An 11,096-nucleotide genomic window follows, 5' to 3' on the forward strand; every position below is an offset into this window, starting at 1 on the left:
TGTAGTTTGTATCGGTAACTTTCTTGAATATTGATCTGATTTTACGGCCAAACATAATTTCCACTAGTGATTGGGCTGCTAGTGTGTTAAAATTCGCCATCATCCAATAATTTTGAAGAAACTATTAGCTTTTCTGTGAACGAGCCGTAACCCTTCTGTGGCGCCCTTTTTAGTGTGTTTCGGTGTTATTTGTTTATTTGTTTATTTGGTGCGTCTGGCAGAAAGAAGTGAACAATGTAACGTCGTAACTAAAGTAATCAACAACGCCAAAATGAACGAACAGACCATGTAGGAAATTAATGATCACCGCTGTTGTAGGTTTCTTACATCTTAGCACCTCTGCCTATTTGGAGAAACTATCAAACAGTAAAACTCGTCTAGTAATCTCGCAAATCCTATATGTATTCTAAACCACGACTGTTCGGATTTTGGCCAGGGTTTGTGAGTAATAGGTGGTGCCTTTGCTGCCAAAGCATAACCTTTACATATTTTAACTATATTGGTGATATCTTGGTCCATGGACGGCCAGTAAATAGAACTACGTATCAAGCATTCAATCCTGCTAGTGTTGGGATGGCCCATGTGAAAATCTTTAAGTGTTCTCTTTTGCAGAGTTTTAGGGCAAACGATTCTTTTACGATAAAGCAAGACGTTATCGCAAACTGAGTAAATGTCTGAAGTACAGCCCTTTTTTTCTAATTTCTGCTTTGTAGTTTTGATAAATACACCGTTCACTATTTTTGCCTTTATGATTGTATTATATTATAGCTTTAATTTCACTATGTATGCGCCATGCGGCGATTACCAGTACTCTAGGGGCTTGCTTTTTGAATCATAATTATACTAGATAATTCATCCGCATGCGCATTTTGTTTGAAGATAGGAATTGTAATTTGAAGTCGTAGTTCAATAGAATTGTATTCTATTTTTCGATAGAATACCGACACTTTTCAGTATACGAGGCAACTGGTTGATTTTATCTACGGAAGCGAATGGCACGTTACGTTTTCCTTTGAATACTGGTTGAATATTTTGCTTTAAACATAGTTCCGCAGTCATTTTCGTACATTTTTTAAGACTAGGTAAAAATACTTCTGTTAATTCTGTTTTTTTAAAACTCTGATATTAAATTCTCTGTTGCTGATAAAACTGATTCTGCGTTTCTGCAGAATATGGATATTGGTAGGTCACGTTCGTTGAACTCACGCATCCAGTCTGACCCAAATAAAATCGCGGTATTCTTTAGGACATAAACTTGTATTTTTTTTAGTTGTGCCTAGTAGTGTAACGTTGATCAAAAATTCTCTTTCAAAGTTGATTTGTGTGCTGTTTATGGCCTTCGTTGTTTTGTGAGATCTCAATATCATCGATATATTCAATTTTCCGACGTATTTAAATTTAGTATTCATAGGTCCGAGCCTGAATCTAATTGTAATTTAATTTCTTTTCCAATAATTTTTACTGTTACATATTTACGTATACTTTCTTCATAGTTTTCGACGACTTGTAATTGTATTTTTATTCATGCAATGAAAATATTTGTGTCCTATTTTTATATCCCAAACATTTTTAATTAACATTTATTTATATTAACAGTCTCTGACTCAATGCAGACTCCCACATCGGTTATAGGGCACGGGATTTTTCTTTTTGAAAATTCTCTTTCAGAGATATGTGGGGATATGCGTAATAATTTCTCATATTCTAGGTTTTAGGTTGTTTTTTTATAATATTAAATCGTGGGAAAATGCGGCAGTTTTTGTGACTCGAGAAAGTAACACCTCAATGAGAATTTGTCGTTCTTCAGGACGTAGTTGACAATCGAATAATTGTTCTTGTGTGTTGCTGTCGTTGGAGTAGGTGTTTTTGTATTTTATGCTGTTAAATTTGTAGTCGTTTGAGTAGTTATTTTTGTATTTCATGCTATCGAATCTGTGGGCTTACCAATTGTGCCATAGCTGTCCGGAGTTCATCCATTTTTGTATAATTCGTAAAAATTAAGAATGTATAGATTAAAACACGTATTTGATAAAGTTTTAATTGTTTAGAATAACTGAGAGGGAAGAGAGAAATAGTAATTTATTTCCCATTACTTTGCACACACACACACACACACACACACACACACACACACACACACACACACACACACACACACACACACACAAGAAAAACCGTAGTACTTAGTTGTACTTACAGTTTAGCTTTCCTGGTGAATTTGCAATCCTTTGGGGGCAATATTTTTTCCATCCAAAGCAATTTTCTTCTTTCTTTTAGAAGAAAAAGTGTTCGCGAACTAAAACTGCTCTGGAATTGTTACTGTTTGTGGTAAAAAAAGAAAAAAAAATTCTTTCTTGTTTTTAGCGTGACAAACTTGCTGAAGGTTTAACAATAGACGAGAAATTAAAAAAAATTCTTCCTGATATGTTGTGAATATTGGCATCGGGATAGACTCAACACAGCGGTTCTCTCTCGAAGGAGCTAAGACAATTCCTTCATGAACACCAAACAGTAGGTGAACGAAGGACACATCTCTACAAGCAGAGACAACTTATATTGTTGTATTTATCCTAATTGAGGATGACATTCAGGAACTGTTCTGCATGTTTATTTACCAAATATTAGACTTAATCTCATTTCATCTGTAGTCTCAAGGGGCTCACATTATGCCTAACTATAGGCGCCATCATTTCCACCGAGTTTACCATGAACATTCATGGATCCTTCCAAAGGAACAACGAACTAACATTCCGACAATATGAATTCGAACTAAAGGCGCCATGCGTATGGGGCAAATCGGGCCACCGTTTTGCAAAGGACTATATCAGAACAAAATATCTTTCATTGCTTTTACTTGTGAATAAATGTTGAATTCATTTGCTTCTGTAGGAAGGAAATTGAGTTCTGTGAGAAAGAAATTTCTCACAATACAAGACAAAATGAGTGAAACGACTAGAGATGGCGTATACCAACAACAGCTAGAAGTTTATTTCACTTTTGGGTACACAGCGTATAAGTAGATTTCAGAAAACATCAGCGCCTGAGTTTATTGTATCAGTTCATTTGTAGATAATTCAGCCACAACAATAATATAACAAATTGAGTTAGTGTTTTAAGGCCAATATAGGAAGAATAATGGATGTACAAATGGAAATGTGATTTTATTGTTAGACACATACTCTACAGTTGCAATTGTCTACACTTATTATGTGTATATGTTTTGCCCGTTAAACACTGGCAAAACTTATAGTCTGTTGACTGAAAAATAAGAGCTTGTTGATTTAAAAGGTATAGCTTGTTACTTGAAATGAGTACTTTTTGCCAAACTGATCGGTGAATTTTGTTAAATTCGAGCTAACTTTCCCATTAAATACTAATCCCTATTAATTCATATTTGTTCCTTACTAGTATCGAACGGATGCCATAATACTCAGTTCGCCGCACCTTATAAAAGCTCATCGAAAATTTCTGCCAGATGGCCTTATCGTTTCCGATAAAGCGGTGAACGGAAAGTCACACCAAGAGACGGACAGAAAGACTGAGATAGAATACAATGTAAATTCTTAGATTGCCTTGGTCTCGTATATATGAAGCTAAAAGGGGAAGCAACCGATGGCAAATAAAAAGTTAAATTATAATTTATAAATTATGATTTATAATTTATAATTTATAATTTATAAGTGGTAAATGAATTTGAAAAATAAAATTGAAAAACTATAAGGGGAATAACTCAGCACCCAGCTGCACCAGTTGCCTTTTCTTTACCGCTCCCCCACACCTACACGCATATGAACACAAACAAACAAACTGTTGAACGAGCGACTTGAAACAAACAAGCTGCAACAACAAGTAAATTAGAAGAGAAAAATTATTTAAAAAAATAAATAAACATAAAAATAGACACAATAAAATAAAATACGCACCAAGTGTGCTTGAAAGCCAAATCACAACGTAATATTAGGAAAATAAACAAATATTTTCTTGTTTGAAATTTATAACATAAATATATTTCAGAGCTGAACTCCATCTTCAGTATTCACTTTTTCTTTTCTTCTTTCTCTTCAGGTTGTAAAGTTGGAGAAAATAAAGTAAAGAGCTACGTATTTTATTTTATTCAAATTAAATCAACGTTTCTATATGGAATACACACCCTTAACGTTATTTTCGTGTTGCCTACGCACTGTTCGAATATTTCAAAATACAGCCGCTGAGATACAACTTTACAACACGGAAAGAAAGAAAAGAAAAAAAGAAAGGCAACAACACACTGAAGATGGAGTTAGCTCTGAAATATATTTATGTTATATATGTATGTATGTATGTATGTATGTATGTATGTACCTATCTATCTATAAAGCGGGAGACCAGTACCCGTATTAAGCTGGTCTGCAGTTCAACTTGTTGCTGACTATCTTGCTCTTGCTTGTTGCTGGATCTCAACATTTTGAACCGAGAGGGAGACTTAGCTGTCGTACAAAGCTAAGACTCTGTAACATCATCTGTGTATAGATACTCCCCCAGGCATTTGTCTATAAAAATGATCCTGTGGCGATGGAAGTCATTTTTGGACTCATGAACTTTAAGTGTCTGAGGGAGTGGCACTGGTTTGACAAGACCTTGCAATCATCATCATCATCTATCTATTTATTAAGTTATATATATTTACCTAAACATGCTATCTATCTATCTATCTATCTATCTATCTATCTATCTATCTACCTACCCGAACACTATCTTTATCGATCTATTTGAATAAATTGGGACACGTTAATGTGAGATCAGTTACGGATAGAGGAAATTGGTTTTCTATACTATTTAAATTCGAGGGTTATTTTCTGGTAGCTGGTCCCTCTACATCTAGAAAATTGATAGCACATAAGCTGGCAATCTATTTACTCCTACCGCATGGCAACCTTCCAGAATGATATAAGCAGAGCACATATCGAGATGTTCCTTTGCAAATAACTTAGAATGAACAAACCCAACATCATCAGCTTTCTTCAAATGAGTGCACGTGTCATTAAGTGTAGATGATTGCTGTAATCATTCTTAGTAAGTAGACTTTGAGAGCGGTGCATGTGGTTGTGTAGATGTGAGAGTGAGTCGGGGTTTGTAACGTGTTTGTGAAGTTGTTTGAGCCCAGAGAGAAAAGGAGAGAGAGAGAGAGAGAGAGAGAGAGAGAGAGAGAGAGAGAGAGAGCATAATGAGAACGCTGCACGGTATTTGTTGTGCATGAGAGGCTTAAATTGCGCTGATTCGTAAGTTAGAAATTATATTCCCGAAATAGGCTGGGAGAATTATATTTATTGAACCCGGCATTTTCATTATGGCTTTAGACCACTGTATACACACATAAACGCGCACGCGCACACACACGCGCACACACACGCACACACACACACACACACACACACACACATATATGTATTTCTCTATTTTGTCAGCATCGGAGATAAATTAATCGCTTCATTTAATAATAGGATTGCTTAAAAAACACAAGTATCCACAACAAAAACAACATTATACATCACATATTATCCGAAAGATATATTTCTATCTACTAAGTAATAATAAAGAAACTGGACATTGCCCGGGATTGAATGATAATCAACAAATGTATTCGACCCCCATATTTTTACTGTCATTAAAATCGCCAATTTTTCAATTAAATCGATTGATTGCTTACACTAGTTGAGGACCAATCGCGGTGCACCGAGATGAGGTTTTACATGCACCCCTCCCGCAGTGACTAAGTCCACGATATATTGTAGCCTACATTACACCTACTATTATTTTTTTTATATATGTAATGGCTTGAATTAAAGTTTAAAATGCAAAAATCAAGTATGATGGTCTAATTGTGCTCTAAATAGAAACATTCATTTCGAATGCACTTCTGCCATATCAAAGAACCTACTGTTAATTTAAATGCCTGACCTAATTGCTTGTGCGATGGTATGTCGGACCTTTTGACTTGTGTGGTATTAAACTTCTATAATGCGCTATTTGTTGGGTTGTGTAAGGTGTTAACTTGGATCAAAATCGCCTGTTCCTTCTTCATTGAATTATTTAGATTATCGATTATCGATACGTATGAAAGATATTCAGAGAAAGTTCTTTATATATATATATATATATATATATATATATATATATATATATATATATATGTATATATATATATTTTTCTTTTCAAAGGAAATAAGGTAAAAAAAAAACGATAAAAGTGCTCGATATGTTAATAGAGCGGTATATAATTTTTTAATTGTTTATTAAGCCCATAATAAATTTACATTATTGTTTCCATTGGATTTTCACCCCAGGAGATGAAGTAGAGTACCAATTTCATCGGGATTTATAGGTGGACTCTATCTATCCACCTATAAATTCCGATGAAATTGGTACCCTACTTCATCTCCTGGGGTGAAAATCCAATGGAAACAATAATGTAAATTTATTATGGGCTTAATAAACAATTAAAAAATTATATATATATATATATATATATATATATATATATATATATATATATAATTATGTACTATAATGATTAAATACCTACAGACACTAGTGTCCCATCCTTTCAGGGATCTTCAGTGCAGGATGTCACGGTTAACACCAGTTATAGATTCGAACCCGGCAACACACACACACACACACACACACACGCACACCTATATATGTATATGCACACACACACACACACACACACACACACACACACACACACACACATATATATAGAGAGAGAGATAGACAGAGAGAAGGAGAGAGACAAACACAGAGAGAAATTAATAGACATAAATTGGTATGTTTATGTGATTATATATATTGTATGTACATGATAAGTAAATGACCCAGGTGGATAGGTTGTGAGGGGTGCAACAATATATTTCGTTTACTTTAAATTTACGTAAATGAAATCAAGAAAGAATTTAGAGCTTTCGTGAAAATTCAGATACCTTCGATTTTTGAAATTTTTACCATAGATATATTAGGTATAAATTAATAAATATTCCCCAAATTTTCGTTTTATGGAGTATTTTAAAGGAGTTTCTACAGAAAGGAGATTAGTACAGACGCTATCATAAAATTTTAAAAGTCCATTAGAGCAAATTTGCTTTGAATTTAATCCATAGTAATTAGAAGCAAGACTCTCTGAATTCTAATTTCTTATTAAGATCCCTTCAGCTAAATCCCTTGATTTGATAGAAATTATAGAACCAGCATCATGTAAAATATTAGAATTCCCATTCAATACATAATGTATAATAGTATATCTTTAATTGGAAAAGGGGATAAAAAGTGCGGGAACACTATTCTATTTTTAATTTTTAATTTTACGAGTCTTGGGACAGGTATTCATCGGCTAGGGATCTTTATTCTGGGCCCTCAAAATAAACAGAGATAAGACCATTTCTGTAATGATTCGGTCCCTGTTGATTTTGCGGCGGGAGTTTAGTTGTCTGCAGTTCTAAGAGGTCACCCTCCAAGACTTTGCATTCTCTATTTGAGAAGGAGTTAGTTTATTGCTCATCACCTGAGGCGCCCTCACCGGGAAATGTCGACGGGACTGCCAAAGTACATTTTACAGGTCAGAGTGCCCTCCTCGGGGAAGCTGGCTTCTCAATCCCACTTTCGGACCCTGGTGCCTAAGTTCTTGCAGTGGAAGAGAACTAAACAACATATATAGAAATTGGCGCCATAATATACAACTTTCCAGCCGAAATAAAAATGACCGCTTGGCGAATTGAAAAGTTATCCAACAAAATCGGAAAAAAGAAGAATTCAGTCGTGTTCAATCAGACATGCTTGAATATATATATATATATATATATATATATATATATATTAGCAGTTCAGCCCCACTTTGCTCGGGCCCTATGTACTGTTCATAGCTTGCCCTACGTGTGTATATACTTTATGTAAGATGTCAAATGTTTAGACTAAAATTTGTCTGAGTAATTTGGTAAAGTTCGCAGATGCCAATTTTTTTAAAAACTTTGACCTCAATTTTGACCCCTTAACATTTATTATTTTCCTCTCAAATCAAAATGCAAAGTTTTATCCATGTCCAAGTTACCAACATCTAAAATTTCAAGTCTTTAGACCCAAAATTGGCGAAGGAATTTGGTAGAAACTGCAAAGGTAAACTCTTTTAACTTTGACCTTTTGGCAGCCAAATTTTCGACCCCAAACTGAATACCCATTATGTATAAATTTCAAATGTTTCGACCCAAAATTGGCTGAAATGTTTGCTAGACACCGCAAAGATAAAATCTTTTAAACTTTGACCCCTTTGCCGCCCAAATTTTCGACCCAAACCGATTAAAAATCTTGCCCTATCTCTAAATATCCTTTATGTAAAATCTCAAATGTTTAGACCAAAACTTGACTGAGTAATTTGGTAGAGACCGCAGAGGTGAAATTTTTTAAAAACTTTGACCCCGATTTTGACTCCTTAACATTTATTTTTTTGGGCTCAAATCAAATGAAAAAGTTTCATCTATGTCCAAGTAACTTACATTTAAAATTCCAAAATTGGCGGAGGAGTTTGGTAGAGTTATCAAAGGTCAAATCGTTGAACCTTGACAGCTAAATTTCTGGCTGAAAACCGATTAAAATTTTTTTCTCCCAAATCTCAATACCCCTTATGGTAAGGAAATATATACACACACACACACACACACACACACACACACAAACACACACACACATACACACACACGCACGCACGCACACACAGAGATATTTTCACTTTTATAGATATATAGATATCGTCAAAATTATGGAACACTAATAAAAAATCGAAATTATGATTCAAACTTATATATTTCAAAGATAAGATTAGTGGAATAAACAATAAATCTATTTTAAAAACAACCAATATTTCGCATGCCCCCCCTTTTACCTTTATAACAGCTTTTTATTCGTTTTCCATATTATTGGCAAAATTATTGCAGGTGGTGGATCAATTTTCTGCCACTCTTCATGAAGTTTGGCTTCTATTTCTATTTTTTTTTTAAACATGTGTGCATTCTCACTCTTTTCCTTAGATGAGACCACAAAGTTTCCATAGGATTTAGGTCTGGAGATTGAGTGGGCCACGTCATCACTGTAATCCCTATTTTCTTAAACCAACCCATTGGAACTTTTATGATGTTATTATTAAATATTTTAGTCTAAGAGGTTTTGTAAACCTGGTCTAGCATGTTAGTATGAATTGTGGAGTTCATTCTGCTCTCACATATTTACAACAGTCAAGTGCCCGAAGAAGCCATGCAGCCTCAAACTATTACGCTTCATCCTCTAAATTTTACAGTTGGAACCACACAATCAAGATGAAATGCCTCTCTTTTTCACTACACCGAACATAAAATGCTCCAAAGGTGCCAAAAATCTGATGAAAAAATAAGCATTTGCTAGAATTTTTCAATAGATGTTATGGGTGTGGATTTACATCCGCCCAAGGATGGAATACTGCTGCCATATCTAGGAAAAAAATGACGTCTTTGCTGTTGCGTCTATCGCCAAACCAAGGATGGAATACTGTTGCCATATCTGGGCAGGAGCTGCTAAAAAAGCCTATCCTGCCTTGACAGAGTACAAAATAGACTTCGTGGCTTAGTGGGGGATGCCCTTTTCTCTACCCTGCAACCTGTCTCCCACAGAAGAGACGTTGCGAGCCTATCCTTGTTTTATCGTTATTTCCATGGCAGGTGCTCGTCTGAACTCCAATCTCTGGTCTCCCCTTGCCAATCCTTCACGAAAAACACCCGTCTAGCTGAATCCACTGTGAAAAATTTCCCCCACTCTATATCTGTGCCTAAATCAAAACGTAGATTCCATGAACAAAGCTTCTTTCTTAGAACTGCATGCCTGTGGAACTCTGTTCCGTCTGCCTGCTTCCCACCTGACTACAACTTGGATGTCTTCAAGTCCAACGTTAACAAATTCCCAATCAACATCCCTCTTAAGTAAACAGTTCATTAAATCTCCACACTAACGTACTGTACTTGCAATAACCCTTATACCTGAGTGGCTTCCGGGCCTTGATAAGTGGTGACCACCGTGTAAAAAAAAATGCATAAAAATTTCAGTTGTTCCTTTCAAAGTTTAGAAAATAGAAGCTGTTAACTTACCTCAAAGTTACTTTCGTCAGATCAAACAATTTTGGTCCAATCATCAGGTATCCACTTTTTATGTTTTTTGTTTTTTTTTGCAAATTCCAATCCATTTTCTTGTTGGCTTTAGACAAGTATAGCTTCTTTCTTGCTTGACATCCTTTTAATCCCGCTTTTAATAATCCTTTTCTCACTGTTCGAACTGATATATTTTTGTTTGCATCCTCCCTAAGTTCAGCAGCAAGCTTTGAAAAACTTTTCTTCCTATCTGCAAGATCTGTCTCGCCTGTCGGTTGTTGACTTTTACGGTTGTGCCCTTTTCTATTGTTGAAAGACTTTGTTTCCTTGTATCTTTTTTAATTGTTGTTTGAAAGCCACTTCTTTGAACATTCCATCTTCCTAGCAATTTCTACCCAACGATATCCTTCACCAGGAAAAACAACAATTTGTTTCATTTTAATCTTTGAAAGCTGTTACTTTGGAGGCATTTTTAAAATTAAACATACTATTATAGCACTGTCAGGAATCAAATATTACCTGTAAAATAAGAGATAGTTTTTAGTATGACAATGAATTGTTTTGAATATTGGAATGAATTTTGTATGAAACTTAGCTAAAACTCTTGAAAGAGGCTTTAAAGCAAATAAATACTACAATCCACTTTTAAATGTTTTACATTTGTTCTCAATTCTTAACCTTAAATGCGTAGGCTTAAACTATTATCTAAGTTTTGTATGGGGGCTCCATAATTTTGACTATGACTGTATATATATATATATATATATATATATATATATATATATATATATATATATATATATATATATATGGGAAAGATGCTAGTCTAGCGGCACTGATGAGTTGTGATACAACGAAACAGGACTGTATGTCGATGACTACAAATATATTTTAAGCCCCCTTCTTTGGGTAGAGCACTGTCGTAAATAATCTCACCCGCCACTTAATTGGCTG

The 11,096-nt window shown here is 34.8% G+C and overlaps 1 long non-coding RNA gene across 1 annotated transcript in view; it reads right to left on the bottom strand.

The window, feature by feature from the left end:
- LOC145272983 (uncharacterized) overlaps positions 1 to 10,657 on the bottom strand; it is a 200,429-nt gene extending 189,772 nt beyond the window's left edge. The window contains exon 1 of the long non-coding RNA XR_013866146.1: positions 10,143 to 10,657. This is a non-coding gene — a long non-coding RNA (uncharacterized LOC145272983). The remainder of the gene's footprint in view (positions 1 to 10,142) is intronic.
- Between the last annotated feature and the right edge of the window lie 439 nt (positions 10,658 to 11,096).

The sequence above is a fragment of the Euprymna scolopes genome, chromosome 4, assembly GCF_053919585.1.
Source record: "Euprymna scolopes isolate OS-2025 chromosome 4, ASM5391958v1, whole genome shotgun sequence".
Lineage (NCBI taxonomy): Eukaryota > Metazoa > Mollusca > Cephalopoda > Sepiida > Sepiolidae > Euprymna > Euprymna scolopes.